Genomic DNA, 18,027 nt, shown 5'->3' with positions numbered 1-18,027 from the left:
AAGGTCTGAACATAGGAATGTCCCCAAATTTGCTTTCTTTCATCGGAAACATGAGGCAGACATTTTTATGGGGCAGAAATTTTATTCAAGTTTCAAAATCCTGATGTACAATTCAAGTGGGCAAACAGTATATCATGTCAAAGATATGAAATAAATTCCTTTTTATCTTTTTATCTTATAAAAATGGTTCCAGGGTCATGACCCCTTAGAGGCCAATCAGAGACCTCGAAAATGTGATCTGCCATAGGTGGGATAATGCAATATTATCTGATGATGTTATCCACCACACATATAATAAATAACATATCAACACTGATGTTTACATAAGCGTTTACAATAAAGCAAGTAAAAGAGGTTTAATTGTGAATATATATCTATGACATTACGACACTGATATTTAACAAGCCCTTACTATGAAGCAAGTAATAGCGGTCCAATTGTGAATATATATCCATGACAACATTGATGGGTTAGCATTCGCTGTCTGAAGCGATATTTGACAGGGCAAAGTCTGACTGATCTATACACCAGACTCTTGATTTCATCTGCTGGAGCGGGGTTAACAGTTCCAACCAAACAAACAAGTAGGATTTCCTATGGGTACTATTTGGATTGCATGCATAAGAGAAATGTGAAGGATATTTTATGACACCAAATATTTCCTAACAACTTCTGTCTCCCCAGGAATGGTATCCCAGACAACGTAGACATTTAACAAACATTATGGTAGCCATAACACGATAATGAACAGACACAGAGGTGAAAACACGACCTAAATCTTCCTTCACAATTACCTGCCTTTCTTGATGTCTCTCCTGTCTGATGCTACTGGTCTAATGTCCAGAAAGCTAATAAATTGGACAAATTGACGCAAATTAGTCTTGTGTGGTTGAATTCTCTTAGGTGACAAGATTAACGGCTAGATCTGTCACAATTAGACTAAAAGCTGTTGTGCGATAAAGTTGGCTCTATAGACCAATTGATGTCTCGTGACAATTGTAATGTACAATGCTGTCTGTAAGTGTGTGCGTCATATCTCTTTTTCTGTGTTTCAAATTGCGAAAATGTTGTTTCATAAACATTGATCACTCTTGGGCTTCAGGATGCATGACAACGGTGTTTAATTGCTTGTAAAAAACAAACTTAAAAAAACAAATCATTAAAATGACATTTCAGAAAGACCACCCTGAACAGGAAGTGAGTAGTTCTGGAGTGCCTGTGCAGTGTTCCCGCTGGCTGTTGAAACTGCCACTCCTGGTGGACTGGCAACTCTCAAAATTACCGGTCCCCTGTAACTTCAGTCCCAACTTTCAACCAAATAAAAAAATGTATGAAAATTACCTGGTTTTAATTCTTTCAACATCATGTTCAATGCAATAATGTCATCCCTTCAGTAACTAAGTTTGATCTACATGTCATTCACACAAAGTTCAGTCACAATTTTCTCTTCTTTTTTTTTTAAAAATTTCGAGACTAAGTCACAAGAAATATATATTTAACCTCAAAGCAAACTGAAATGTTATTTCCTTGCACTAAATGTAAAGTGTCATTGTCATACTATTGCAATACTGACACAACTATTAATAGATTGATTTACTTATTTACTATATATCTTCACAGTTTTAATCTTATTCGACCAAAAGAAGTCACATCGAGCTCCCAAGGGTCAAGCAGAGAGACCACATGTCTGAAAGCTCCCCCAAGGGTCAAGCAGAGAGACCACATGTCTGAAAGCTCCCCCAAGGGTCAAGCAGAGATACCACATGTCTGAAAGCTCCCCCAAGGGTCAAGCAGAGAGACCACATGTCTGAAAGCTCCCCCAAGGGTCAAGCAGAGATACCTCATGTCTGAGAGCTCTCAAGGGTCATGCAGAGAGGCCAAATTAAGCTCCCAAGGGTCAAGCATAGACCTCATGTCTGACAGCTCCCAAGGGTCAAGCAGAGACCTGTCTGAGAGCTCCCAAGGGTCAAGCAGAGAGACCACATGTCTGAAAGCTCCCCCAAGGGTCAAGCAGAGAGACCACATGTCTGAAAGCTCCCAATTAAGGGTCAAGCAGAGAGACCACATGTCTGAGAGCACCAAAAGATCATGCAGTGACCACATGTCTGAGAGCTCTCAAGGGTCATGCAGAGAGGCCAAATTAAGCTCCCAAGGGTCAAGCATAGACCTCATGTCTGACAGCTCCCAAGGGTCAAGCAGAGACCTGTCTGAGAGCTCCCAAGGGTCAAGCAGAGACCACATGTCTGAGAGCTCCCCCAAGGGTCAAGCAGAGCCCACGTCTGAGAGCTCCCCCAAGGGTCAAGCAGAGACCACGTCTGAGAGCTCCCAAGGGTCAAGTAGAGAGACCACATGTCTGAGAGCTCCCAAGGGTCAAGCAGAGACCACGTCTGAGAGCTCCCAAGGGTCAAGTAGAGATATTACATGTCTGAGAGCTCCCAAGGGCCAAGCAGAGACCACATGTCTGAGATCTCCCAAGGGCCATGCAGAGACCACATGTCTGAGAGCTACCGAGAGTCTAGTACGTAGAGACTGTCTGGAAACCAAACCAAGGTAATCTTCCTATGTTTTCACCAGGAGAACACTGACAAAAGACAGCGTATTCAGTGACCCATGACATATCTACTCCTACCTAAAGCTATTCTCGTAATCTGAAACTGACATGTCTGACGATTTTCTCCAATAAAGTGATGAAATGTGGGAGAATGTCTGCCTGAACCCATTCTTTCTGACTAACCTTACAACTCCAGACAGAATACCTGAATAAGGCTTACACCATGCCGAGAAAGCAAAGCAAAATTATTCAATTGTGGGACATTTCTCTCCAAGTTGATGCAGACATATGCATTGTCCTTGTGTGCCCAGGAAATACTGATGAAAAGTTTGGAGACCAGCTTCAAACTACAGACTCATCTGTTCCTAAGAGCGTTTCTGCTTGAATAAAACTTTCATGATATTTAGCCAAGTCAAACCTATGCTAGATTTTCAGGCATTCCTTATAGCCTACTTCCAGTTTCATTGTCATGGTGGCTTTTGTTTTATGGGAAAGTATTTTGGCTGATTCACATCTCCTGTATCCCCCAGTGGTCAGAATTTGCTCGGATCTGAGCAGATTTTTCAAGTTACAAAATTACATTCCATTTACAGACTCAATGGTGGTACTTATGCAGAAATGGCTGGGGATTGTTTTATCTTGAAGGCAGATAACGGAGATCATGTTACTTAAAGCCCAAACCACTGTGTAACAATGTTTTCAGCTGTTATTATTATTTATATCATGTTCATGTTATCTTAATTTTATTATTTTTTTATTTTATCCTTTTTGGGTCACAAATAATTTCTTACAATTCTAGACATAAAGAACATAAAAAAATAGCTTCTTTCGGCCTGGGATAAGAACTCTGAACCTTTTAAATTTCAAGCAACCGACACTACCACTCTCCCAAAGGGTTGAATGGAAGATGATAGGTTATTGGCAACAGTAATGTTTCAAGGAAAGGTTTTGCGAATAGTAGGGTCATCAGCTCTGATTTGTAAAAAGTTAAATTTCAAACTTGTAATTAATTAATTAATCAGCCAGAGTAGTATATACCGTATTCGATGTAATAAGCGCCCAGGGCGCTCTCAAAATTAGAAATAGGGGGCTCTTATTAGTATATTATTTTGGTGAAAAAAACAGAGTTGAAAGATAAATTTCTTTGTTTATGCTGACAGCCTGAAATGTTTATATACGACAGATAAATTTTTTCCGAATTTAATTGCCCATAATTGAGGGTGCATATTACACACAAGTGCGTATTATACATGAATAAATAGGTCTTGTGTACATTGACCAATCAGGATTGCTAATTGGGATTGTTCACTGGCCATTATATTAGCAAATATTGCCATGGGTGCTTATTAGAGCGGGGCGCTTATTACGGCGAATACGTTATATTAGTTACACCCACATTTTCCTCTGTAAATACAAAAGAATCTTGGATTCAAATACCTAACCAGCCAATACACTATCTGTGAAGATTCAGGGAAGAATAGGTCTTCAGCAACCCATGCTTGCCGTAAAAGGTGACTATGCTTGCCGTAAGAGACAACTAACGGGATCGGGTGGTCAGGCTGGCTGACTTGGTGAAGGCATCTCATCGTATCCCAATTGCGTGGATCGGTGCTCATGATATTAATCACTAGATTGTCTGGTCCAGACTAGATTAATCTACAGACCGCTGCCATATAGCTGCAATTTTGCCTAGTGCGCCAACAACAAACAACAAACACCCAATACACAGTTTTGTTGGTGTACCCTCTCCAGATATCCTGGCAGCGAACCCATGATTAAGCTGTGTTTGCAAATACACCGAGGAAAGCATACTGCTCACATATTCTCTACATGTCTGGAACAATATATGTAATCCAGTCATTCTATTCCTTTGTCACACATTCTAACTCTGTAGTCTGCATAAAAGAAATTTATATTCCATGCTCTCGGAAGCAACAGTCTGCTTAATTTGTCTGCAAATCACATTTTAGTTTCGTTCCTTCCCTTGTTATTCTAAACGCCACTCTTCAGACATAAAGGGTAAATAATGGTAAAAGGGATTTGGTTCCTAATCACCTGGAAATGTATCCACCATCCAGAGAGTAAATTCTTCCAGGACGATCTCACAGATGACAGGCTTGCATGCCTCGTCCACTTATACCCACATCTTTCTCTCAGATGTTTATTGCCATACACCTTGCTATCACAGCAGAATGTATCAATCAAACAGCAGCCATTACTTATTGAGTCTCCGTCCATCCCCCCATTCTGACTTGTGACTTGTGAAGGCCATGAATATTGTCACAGTGTTTCTCACGATACAGGTGGGTTCAATATGGCGTGGACCCGTGAAGATTCCGGGGTAGAATAGGTCTTCAGCAACCCATGCTTGTCGTAAAAGGCGACTAAATGGATCGGGTGGTCAGCCTCGCTGACTTGGTTGATGCATGTCATCGATCCCCATAGCGTGGATCGATGCTCATGATATCAATCACTGGATTGTCTGGTCCAGACTTGATTATTTACAGACCGCCATCATATAGCTGTAATATTGCTGAGTGCGGCGTTAAACAACAAACCAACCAACCAACCAACCAACCAACCAATAATGGCATGCTATGATTTATATTTATTAATCAATACATTTTGGTTTTACTTGTTAAATTTTGGTTTTGATCGTACCGTTATGAATATCATAATTGTATGGATTGTAATGAATATAATCTTTTATTACATAATTGGCAGGAAGATAAATCAAGCAAAATAAATCACTTTATTACCTATGAGGGCAAATATATCGGGGTTCATAAAAATCATGCGTGCCCTAGAGTCATATCAAGTCACGAGACAACAGTGTATGGTTTCCGTCATCCGGCAACATTGTTGACGTCATTTGAATCTTATTGTGACATGAGGTAGGAATGACGTCACACTAGAAACGATATCATAGCTGAAGATTGTTGATTTCATTCGACAAATTGGGGTTCTGCCGCTGTTGCGACTTGCTGTTCTAATAGGTATATAAGCACTAGAATTCATCTCTGTATGTAGACTCTTCCTTGGTAATAAATAAAACATTATATTTGTGTTCTATGTCGGGAAATACCGGAATTTAGACAATCGTGTCATAAACATAGTAGGGCATATAGACACTTTATGTATCCTCTATATATCCTTTGAGCAATGATAAATAGAGGTTATCACGCGAGTGTGTTTGGGGATGGTAAATATCCTGCATTAGGAATAAACATTGTATTTAGCGAGCCTAGGCGAGCTAAATACATAGTGTTTATTCCTAATGCAGGATATTTACCATCCCCAAACACACAAGTGTGATAACCTCTTTATCATATAATGTCATTCTTTTATTCTGTGCTTTAAAATCGCTTTCCCTCTCTCACAAACATTACCGAAACATTGCGGGTTTTCCTGGAATGCGCGCATTAATATTTATTACGTCACAGGGTAAGTGATGTGTCAATCAGACAGTGACAATAGCCAATATAGTTCCAACTGAAATCTGTTTCTTATACAGTGGCGAAAGCAATTGTTTTTAATTGCCTTTCGCGGCAATCCACCGGTCTGTCCGCTAGAGTAATTGCCCTTTGTCAAAGAGAAGCTACTCTAACCCTAGTCTATGAGACCCTACTCTATCTGCATATGACCCCAACAGATATCGTTTTTATCCGTTGGCTTTATCCTGCCGAGAAACCTACCCATTATATGATAAAATGTTTTATCTCTGTTTAGACAGCAACTGCTCATAGTTCAATACTTCGAACTTTCTTCCCAAATTGAACCGACACGCTGTGATATAACTGGAACACTTTTAATAGTACACTCACTCCAAGTTCAAGGCCACCTGTCATGTCTCAAGGTCAGGATGACTGAAGTCGTACTGAAACATCGTAGCCAACATGCTGAGACCCCTTTACTTTGGTAAATAAACGACAATCAAGAAACTATAAACTTGGCACTTGATAACAGACAATTGTCTGACATGTTTGTTTATTCACCGGCATTTACTGCCAAATTTATTATCTATTTTGTTCTTCCCTCTACATTAAACAAGCTGAAAATTTACAAGATGGGAAATCAGCTCATAATGAGTGAGTGAGTGAGTTGGGTTTAACGCCGCTCTTAACAATATTCCAGTTATATCATGGCATGTCAGCTTAATGTGGGAGGAAAGCCCGAAGTGATGCAGGTCTCAGACGTTTACCACTTTGGTCAAAGCCATGAGCACATGTTTGGTGCTGACAAGCCTAGAAGCATAATCGGGGTGAACCAGGATTCGAACCCAAAATCATGGGTTTCTGGTGTGCCTTAGATGACTGGGCCCCATGCCCACCAAGCCCTTGATGGTGATTGTTCTGATTTCAAAGCTAGTATTCCTATGCACTTTTAACTTTCGTAAATCTTAATTTTTCTTTCCTTGCCTACACTATTCCACAATGGTTGCTATCACTGACACTGGCAAAAGGGGTATTTTGCTAACTGAGATAAAGTGGAAAAAACCGTGCTTTGACTTTTTTTAAATAATAAGCTTCCATTGAGAAACATTTTCTTTCCAAGGCATAAGGTCACACATGCCTGGTTCTAAGTCATCGGTTGTCGGTTCCCAGGGGAAGGTGTAATGTGGCCATTCCAAACAGCCTCTTCACACAATCAGTGTGAGGTGATATTGATCATTGCAGTGGTGAAGACATATCAGACCAACTTGGTGTTGGTGGAGGAGTGATAGATATGGTGATCATGTTCCCATGGCAAGTCATTTCACTTTCAATTGCTTGTCTTCTGAAAACTATGAAAGCACTGAATAGGTGCTTATTCCCACTATAACTTTGAACAACTTCATGGGGGGGAATCATGGCTAATGAGAAAAATATGTTTGAAGTTGCCTACACAGTCTATGGTCTATGCCTACAGTACATATGCCTACACAGTCTACGGTCTATGCCTACAGTACATATGCCTACACAGTCTACAGTCTATGCCTACAGTACATATGCCTACACAGTCTACGGTCTATGCCTAAAGTACATATGCCTACACAGTCTATGGTCTATGCCTACAGTACATATATGCCTACACAGTCTATGGTCTATGCCTACAGTACATATATGCCTACACAGTCTACGGTCTATGCCTACAGTACATATGCCTACACAGTCTGCGGTCTATGCCTACAGTACATATGCCTACACACTCTACAGTCTATGCCTACAGTACATATGCATACACAGTCTACAGTCTATGCCTACAATACATATGCATACACAGTCTATGCCTACAGTACATATGCCTACAGTCTATGCCTACAGTACATATGCATACACAGTCTAGAGTCTATGCCTACATTACATATGCCTACACAGTCTACACCTACAGTACATATGCCGACACAGTCTATGCCTACAGTACATATGCATAAAGACAATGCATGCAGCCTTTGACTAAAAACAAATGATACAGACAATGCATGCAGACAATGCATGCAGACAATGCATATAGACAATGCATACAGCTTGTGACTAAAGACAATGCGTACAGCCTTTGACTGAAGACAATGGATGCAGCCTATGACTAAATGCAAACAACTTTGTCATGGTGCTGACAAATCTAGATACAGAATCAGGTCAAATCTGAGTGAGTGAGTGAGTGAGTGAGTTGGGATCAATGCCACTTTGAACAGTATTCCAGTTACATCGCGGCGTGTCAGCTTAATGTGGGAGGAAAGCTCAAAGTGATGCAGGTCTCAGACGTTTACCACTTCGGTGAAACCCACAAGCACGGGTGTGGTGCTGACAAACCTAGAAACATAATCGGGGCGAAACGGGATTCGAACCCACAATCACAGGTTTCTGCCGTGCCCAAGGGACACAACTCTGCACCTCAAATCGCGGCACCTTAGACGACTGGGTCACCCATGCCCCCAGGTCAAATCTGGAATTCAAACCCATGACATAAAGAAGCAATAATATTGTTACCAAAACAGATTCCCTTCAGAATGTCAGAAAAAAAAGAAAAAAAATTAGTTTGATGGGTAGGAAGTCTGGAAGTTTTCTCTCCTGAAAAAATCTGACAAATTGTCAAACTTTCTGGAGATTTTCAGTTCTAGTCAACAAACAACTGTTCTGATTGTCTCATGTTTACCCACACAATGAAAGCCATCTCAAAGGGAGTTGAATGCAGAAGCAGAAATTTGACAACACTCAAAAGTTCTGCTGCATCTCCAGCTCTATAAAACACTGACAAGTAGGATTTGCTTGCGATGATCTGTTTGAGCTGTGGGTATTGCAATCGCATGTTTCTTGAGGCATGTTTTGCTCCAAGTAGGGGAAGTCCAATTTTTAACAATTACCGTATTTGACGTAATAAGCGCCCCGCTCTAATAAGTACCCACGGCGATAATTGATCATATATTGGCTAGTAAACAATCCCAATTAGCACCCCTTCCGATTGATCAATGTACACAAGACTTATTTATACTCACTCGTGTGTTATATGCACCCTTAATTATGGGCAATTAAATTCTGAAAAAATATATCTGTCGTATATAAACATTTCAGTCTGTCAGCATAAACCACGAAATTTATCTTTCAAATCTGTTTTTTCCACCAAAATAATATTCTTATAAGAGCCCCCTGTTTCTAATTTTGAGAGCGCCCTGGGCGCTTATTACGTCGAATACGGTAATATTTGAGAATATTAACCCTCATGGTTCCTGGCTGTCAGCTGGCTTTGTACAAGCTCAGTGCTGCACTGTGATGACATCACAGTTTCAAAGGCATATACATTGTATCAAAAGTGTTACAACTTTCTTATTTCTTCATAGTAACCAAATTGTATCACATGCAACTCAAGTTGATTGTCTTTCCAACAGTATCTAAAGTCAACAAATCCAAAAGATCTATGCACTGCCTAGCTGTTGATAAAAGTGCTGGTATTGTAAGTTTCCCATTTTTCTACATTACTCGTAATATGGAAGCATCCAACTGTGGCAAATAAAGTCAAGTAAGCGCCCTGGTTTGAAATATATATGTACAATAATACCTATCCTTGGAAAGAACATATCCTAACAGTGATAGACATGTGACATTTATGTCGAAATACACATTCACTGATAATTTTACGTGAGTTATATTTACCGATAAAAAATCCCGACAAAATTGTTTTTGTTTTGGACGTCAAAACAAAATTGACGGAAATAGTCGTGATTACTTCAAATGCATACTGTGTCAAAAATTATGACTGTTTGGAATGTAGGTCTTGAAGAAATCTCGGTTACTTCCATATAGGTTTCAGTGTCCGTGCTCTTTCATAGGTGATAACTTCGGGATAATTGACATCGGACATTTTCAAAGGACAAAATGTGAAAGATCGCTAACAATACTCAAACTGACATTGCTCAATATCAGACATCACTATTATTTCTTAATGATTAACAAGATTAAAATCACAACTACTACCCAAGAGTAAGTACATGCAGATTCAATCAAAATCATTGAAACATTTACATGGGCAGCAAATCTATTAAACAAACCTATTTTTGATCACTCGTAACTCGGGCGCCGTATGTCATACAAGGATATTGCTTTGTTATGAAATCAAACAGACCGCTTGATTATACTTTGGATGTTATGATGTGTTGTTAATGGTTAAAATCTACATTATAAAAAGCTTGAAACGAGATGTAATTTGACAACTTTAATACTTGAATTTGAAAGCTCAAGAAGCGTAGATGAGTCTTTATTTAATACAAGGAAATGATAACTTGCACAGGTGAAAGAAGGCCGTGGAAATGTTCCAATCGTGATGTACTAGATATACTTTCTATATATAGGCACAAAACCATCTGTATCGGTTATACTGCTAACATTAGATCAGCTGTTTCACCTGACGTCATCCACGTCACAACACGCAAGGTCAAATCACGCGCACCTGTCATTTTAGATAACATATTAAATAAGAGTTGCAACAGACTATCATCTGTTAATCGAGAGTACAGTGTACATCAATAATTTGTATATCTAATATTAATTAGATCTTATATCCAGGGCAGAATGTTGGAAATACGAGCTGTCTTGTTATGATGATATATTCCATTTTCTGAGGATATTAATAATGTGTATTTGATGATATATATGCATACACAATTGGTTGTCAGTTATCTTCTACAATCACAGCATGTACCATGTACATTAGACTCACGGAAAATACCATTTCAGCAGACTAATCATAGCGCCATTATCACAGTTTTAATGAAAGGAAAAACAAATCCAAATCAAACTTTACAGCACATCGTATCCATAAGCGGTTAACCCAAATGCAAAAAGGTATTGCTGTTATCATTTTTGAAGTTATGTTGATGTTTTCAATAGTTGTATTATGTTTGTATCGCGTGTACAACCGACAGAAACAGTGGCCGAGCTACCACATGTGAAACCGACCTTGACTGAATTTGTTAACAATATGGCGTCGACTAACGTTAGAGGTTAGCCACACTTTTGAAATCTCCTTTTGCAACAAAATGTGAAAGGTTTGTGCTTGTCATACACAGGGTCAGGTAGTTTGAGCAATCACGCCTGACTCTTAGTCATTTCATATGAAAAAAGTGGCAGTTATTTGTCTGGTAGATAGCTCAGCTATGAAGCGAACGCGCCCTGTCAATCACTTAGGGCATGGTCATTCAATCATCACGTTTTGATCATGGACTTCCAGCCCATAAATATACATTATACCACCTTAATATTAACGATCATAGCTATCTTTCCGCATCTTTGATATGAATATTTCCTGTAAATCAGCACCATAAACAGAAAGACAATCTGAAAAGCTGTTTCATTTCTATTGTCGTGCCAAATCGCCATGACACACAGTCGATAAACATCGACGTTCAAAACTTGAACCAAAAACATCCATTTCGGAATAAATGTCAGTAGTCTTACGCCAATAACTGTACAGTGGGGAAAAGTAACTCTTTCTAACCAGTCTGATCAGATTTCTTTTTCAAATTGGCTGTCTGATATCATAATAGTTACATGTATGTGACATGGGTGCATAATAAAAAAAATGTCGACATTTGCATGAAGTTCAACATGGCAGAAAAAGGTCGAGAAGTGCAGTAACCACTTTATTAATCTCTCCATATTTTCCACTCTGTAGCAGTGTATAAAATATGAGTTTTTTAACATGATGTTAAAGCTAAGATGATTACATGATGATGATTATAATTTTGATTGCGCACTCAGTGTTTGACATCTAAATTCAAAGGTGCAAAGAGACACACATCCCGTGGCACCAAGAGGTTAAGGAATACATTTGCTATGTTGATCGTAGCTGTGATAATCTGACATAGACTTAGGATAATTGTAGTGCCAAGATCCATTTGTGCACATGGACCCAGCTCCTTTATGTAACGTAAGAACAGGGACTATGAAACTGCTGATTTAATACTTAGACAAATTATTTGATTATATATGTTTAATAATAATTTCTGGTTGAATCTTATTAAAAAAAACAACAACATGAAATACAGTGATCCCTCGGTACAACGTTACCTTCAGGGTCCAAATAACTGATGACCGTTATAGATGATAAGCGGTTTAAAATTTAGTAAATCTTGGGCGCCATGCTTTTCTGTACACTATAACTGAGAGCAATAGCGAGGGAACACTGTAGTCTACAAGTTGCCATAGCTAATTACATGAGCAATAACTCTGGGCAAAATTACAATGAAATGATGAAAATTCAAATTTCTTTTTGAAATTGATCTTGTGAGAGCTGTAAATATCAAGGCTGCCAACACCCTTGGGTACACAGGCTTCGGGGGGCTTCGTGGTCAGCTTAGAGGGTAATAGGGCCTCAGCAGTGTGGTACGCGGGACACAAAGAAAATTGTATAAGGTATGCAGATTCAACATTAAAAATTGGTATCCACAAAATTTCCTTTATATATAATATATTTCTAAAATATTTGTTTACAGTCATTTAACTTCAAATCGCACCCTTTTATGACCTTAGCACATGTTCTCTTGGTTTTCAATTGTGTTTGACATTCTACCTTTATAGGATGAATTCTGACGTGCTTTTCAGATTTATGTTAAATAGTATTTGGGATTCAGATGTGAGCAAATGAGAGTGTTTGTTTATATGTTTGTTGTTTAATGCCACACACAGCAATATTCCAGCTATATGATGGCGGTCTGTAAATAATTGAGTCTGGACCAGACAATCCAGTTAATGACATCATGAGCATCGATCTATGCAATTGGGATACGATGACATGTATCAACCAAGTCAGCAAGCCTGACCACCCGACCCTGTTATTCGCCACTTACGACAAACATACACCCCCTTTTACGGTACACATGGGTTGCTGAAGACCTATTCTACCCATGATTCACGGGTAGAGATTCAGAATGGCAACTTTTATTGTATTCAGAATTCAGGGCAGAGGGGGTTGTCACTCTCAATATCCAATAAAGCAGACATTTCTTCTTATCTATGCTGCCTCCGTGGTCTAATGATAGAGCCTCCGCCCGGAGAGCGGATGGTCCAGGGATGGATCCCAGCCACGTCATACCAAAAGACGTTAAAAGATGGTACTTGTTGTTATCCCATCTGGCGCTCGGCATTAAGGGGCTAAAACAAGGACTGGTCGGCTCGGGGTCAGTATACTGTGTCTGAGTGGGGTATTCATGTTAAACTGTGGCATGGTATCTCAGTGTGCTAGCACTATAAATCGGCATCAGTCCGGACTAGTACAAGCAGCCACACACACACACACATACACGTGCATGCACGTCGCTATATAAGTGCAATAATCATGGACGCGACGTTAAACCCCATTTCACCTCACCTCATGAAACATACCATCACCTGCCTCAGAAACATATCTCATTACCTGTTGTCTATTAGAAGTTATAGTCAAGGCATGACTCTGAGGTTTGTGTTTAAAACAGTAAAACTTTGAGTGAGGGAAAAGTGTGACTTGAGCTTTAAAATTTTCAACCGAAACAGAAGAGGTCTCTTTAGAACCGTCCAAATGCAAGAAATACCACAAAGAATAAGAAAACATCGAGATACCTTACGGTGAAACAAATTAGATGACATCGGGCAAGGGAAGACCAAGTGCAGCATGCAGACAACTGAAGTCCTTGACATGTAAAATGAACACCCTTTCATCATTGGCCCCGGTGTCATAGTGAGACAACAGTGGGTTAAAATACTAAACATGATATGTGAGGTTGCAGGTTCGATTCACGTCATGTCAAGTGAAGAAACTTGTGACTTTTAATCAGTCAAAAAACATCAGATGCAAATTAAAAGGCTGTTTATACAATTCAACAGTAAAACCTGGAATTGCCAAATCTACAAACAGGACTTGCAATTCAGGTGTAAAACCTCTCAGCAGGTTTCACCTGATAGTAGTATCCCTCTAACAAGGCAACTGTGTGAAATCAAGAAACCTACAATACTATAGGCAAAAGAGGCAGGAGGTTTATGAGAATTGTGTACGACAACAGACAACATAGTTCCAGCTGAAACTTGTTCTTAAGTGGCATAGCAACAATATACTTTTTTTTCAATGTTACTGATCGCATTTCGCAGCAATCCATCCGTCAGCCATTGGAGTAATTGCCCTTTGCCAAACGGGAGCTCAAATAGTATATGTTTCTTCAGCATCTGCCTGGCATGCCATAATTTTACAAAATGCACTCAGATGTCCCACTCACTGACTAAATGAAACAAGGTAAAAGATTTTGGCAAATTCCAACTGTTTTAAAGTCTATAGAACCCCCCAAGCTGCAGGGGTCAACAAGCACAAATATAGATGCTGATCCTGCTAGCATCCTCAGTGTCATGACTATTGCTTCACATATTATGTTTAAAAAAAGTTGTTTACACTTTAAAAGAGCTGAGCTATGCACTTGTTAGTCACTGTTTTCTGGTATCTTAGACCGTTATTTGTCCGAAATCCTGATGGTGACTCAATCGCAGATATATAGACAAGGTTGATGCCATGTTTATTTGTAATCACTGAAAGTTATTATATCATTAAAACTATTATTAATAAAGTTAAAGTTTTTTTTATTCTATGTTTTTTTAATCAAAAAGAAAGATGTCAGTCACGTAAAATGAAATGAAACTAATTTTGTTTTATTCTGATTGTGACTTATGGCTTCTGTTAGTAAAATCCTTTAAAAAGAAAAGTTGTCTTACTTCCAACCATTATAGAATCCATGTTAATGTGAAGGTTATCTAACATGCACTGCAAAAAAAATAATATGTTTAAAAAAAAGGTTAATTTGATTAACACTTGGCCATAAAAACAAAGAAAATTGTTCATTAAGGTTTGGGCTGACATATATCTATTGCAGTTATCAACATATATCATCTTCACTGCCTAAGGAGAAAGTGGTTTGGGTGACACAATAGTGGGCATAGGAAGATCTTGTGTCAATTATTGACAATCACATGGAGAAATATGGAGCCGTTCTGTACATTTATAATGATCATACATCCAATTGATTGGAAATAGAAATCTCACATTTCCCTTACAACTAATGGCAACATAATTGTTGATGGCCTACTTGATATTGAAACAATTTTCACACATCACCAAATATAATGTAACGCCAAAGTATAACCACTTTCGATTTTCCATCGTGTAAAAGGCGAAAGAGTGGTGGAAATTATATTCAAATTTGATGGTGACACATGACCTTGCATGACCTTCCTTTGTCCAACTGATAGTCATCTTGACACAGATGTCATAAGTTACTATGAATACAGTAACCTACCTTTATAACGAACATGCTTATAAAGAACTGATGGATATAAAGAATGTATCGCTTGGTCCTGACCATTTGTTATATATATGCTTATAACGAATTAAGGTTTTAACAAACTAAAATTAGTGGTCCCTTTGAGCTTGTTATAAAAGTAGTTTACTGTATATGGAAACTGGATCTGAATTACAATGTCCGAGGTACCCTTGATGTTCATCCAAAGAGATGAAGCTTCACACATGACACAAACAATGAATATAGGGAGAAAATTGGAAACTGACTGCTCTTATCTTTAGTGAGCCAATCAAGTTTGGTTTATGACCACTTAAGGCAGGGGTCAGTTATAAATAGCATGTTCTTTGTTTGTTTGTTTGTTTGTTGTTTAACACCGCACTCAGCAATATTCCAGCTATATGATAGCGGTCTGTAAATAATCGAATCTGGACCAAACAATCCAGTGATTGATATCATGAACATCGATCCATGCAATTGGGATCAATTACATGCATCAACAAGTCAGCGAGCCTGACCAACCATTCCGTTAGTTGCCTCTTACGACAAGCATAGTCGTCTTTTATGGCAAGCATGGGTTGCTGAAGACCTATTCCCCCCCGGATCTTCAGGGGTCAATAGCATGTTGTCTTCATGTGGGAAGAAGCTCTTAGTGACACAGATCACACATAGTTTTGTTAATGAGTGAGTGAGTTGGGTTGAACGCTGCTTTGAACAGTGTTCCCCTTACATCAGTGTGCTGGCTTAATGTGGGAGGAAAAACCGAAGTGATGCAGGTCTCCGATGAGTACCACTTCAGTGAAACCCATGCACGTGGGTATGGTGCTGACAAACCTGGAACATAATCAGGGCGAACCAGGATTCAAACCATTGATCATAGTGAGTGAGTGAGTGAGTTGGGTTTAATGCCGTTTTTAACAGTATTCCAGTTATATCGTGGCTACCGGTTGGGCAGGACATGCTTACCCTTTCAACAAACACCTGGTGTCATCACTCACTTTCAGTGGTCCATTCATATAATTTCCACAACTGTTTGCCCTTTAATCCAAGTGAGTGAGTGAGTTGGGTTTAACGCCGCTTTTAACAGTGTTTCAGTTAAATCACGGCGTGTCAGCTTAATATGGGAGGAAAGCCCCAAGTGATGCAGGTTTCAGACGATTACCACTTCTGTGAAACCCACGAGCAGGGGTATGGTGCTGAAAAACCTAGAAACATAATTAGGGCGAACCGGGATTCGAACCCACAATCATAGGTTTCTGGCGTCCCCAAGGGACGCGACTCTGCACAGCGAATCGCGGCGCCTTAGACGACTGGGCCACCCGTGCCCCCGCGTAATTTATGTCACATCTCCATGTTGGACATGCCTTGCACTAGTCCAGACTACCCTATTCGATGTAATAAGCACCCTGCTCTAATAAGCGCCCACGGCGATATTTGCTAATGTATTGGCGAGTGAACAATCCCAATTAGCACCCCTTCCGATTGATCAATGTACACAAGACTTATTTATTCGCGTGTAATATGCTCCGTTAATTATGGGGAATTAAATTCTGGAAAAATATATCTGTCGTACATAAACATTTCAGGCTGTCAGCATAAACCATGAATATTATCTTTCAACTCTGTTTTTTTTCACCAAAATAATACTCAAATAAGGGGCCCTATTTCTAATTTTGAGAGCGCCCAGGGCGCTTATTACGTCGAATACGGTTATACCTAATGCCGGTTGTTTAACATTTATTGCCCACTTTGTCACATTATACTGACTCCGAGATGCCCAGTCCTTGTTTTATCTCCTTAATGTCAAGCGCCAGACGGGGTAACACATAACATCTATTGACATTTTGGTACGATGCCTCATGGGGATCTAACTACGACTTTCCACGCTGAGGTCAGATGACATCCACGACGCAACAAAGCCAGGTGTCATCTTTAAGGATGTGCTTTAAAAAATATGAAACAGTAATAAAATCCTGGTCATATTGACCTCGCATTTCTTGGGTTGCTGGTTGTGTTTCTGTGTTCTTCCTGCCCCTGGTCATATTGACCAGGAATCATTCTGAAAACCACACACAGAGATCCACAAGGCACCATATTATGGTATCTGTGTAAACAAGCAACAATGCTGGAGAATGTATTAAATTTCTCTGCCGGAACAGCCTCTCAAATAAAGATTTCAGATGCAACCTTGTCATATGATTAGGCCACAGATTTCCTCAAATTGTCCAAATACAAGGCAAAACAACACTCTACATATGGTTACAATGGTGGTCATGCGTGAAAAACAAATCAGAGCCCCACGAGCACATTTTCTGGACACTACTACTCTGGTCTCTGAGAAGATGTGACACAATGATATAATACAATAATTACCTCTTTTGACATTAAGCCCAACTGTGTCGTCTTTAGTGTGTCCATGCAACTCTGCCATTTGTAAATGCCTGAGCTTGGTGGAACAAATTACAGAACAGACTAGGTACAATCGGAAACATCAAATAATAGTTTATCATTGTTAATAATTCTAAGAATACTACCTCTATTACAAATCTGCGTTTAATCCTGTATTTTGGCTTCAATCACACTAAGTAAAATTTCTAGATTTTAAAAACAGACGTCCTCTTCACTGTCAATCACACAATTAGATGTCGCCAAGTAGTCTTGTAACTACCCAAGCCAACATGTCACAATG

The 18,027-nt window shown here is 39.3% G+C and overlaps 1 protein-coding gene across 1 annotated transcript in view; it reads right to left on the bottom strand.

The window, feature by feature from the left end:
* The window catches only part of LOC139454531 (ATP-dependent DNA helicase Q4-like), a 393,084-nt gene that overhangs the window by 50,964 nt on the left and 324,093 nt on the right, over window positions 1-18,027 (bottom strand). The window lies entirely within an intron of this gene.

This window comes from Haliotis cracherodii, unplaced genomic scaffold (genome assembly GCF_022045235.1).
Source record: "Haliotis cracherodii isolate W230 unplaced genomic scaffold, xgHalCrac1.p SCAF_10, whole genome shotgun sequence".
Taxonomy (NCBI): domain Eukaryota; kingdom Metazoa; phylum Mollusca; class Gastropoda; order Lepetellida; family Haliotidae; genus Haliotis; species Haliotis cracherodii.
The sequence above is the reverse complement of the archived record's forward strand: the minus strand, read 5'-3'. Positions and strand labels throughout refer to the sequence as shown.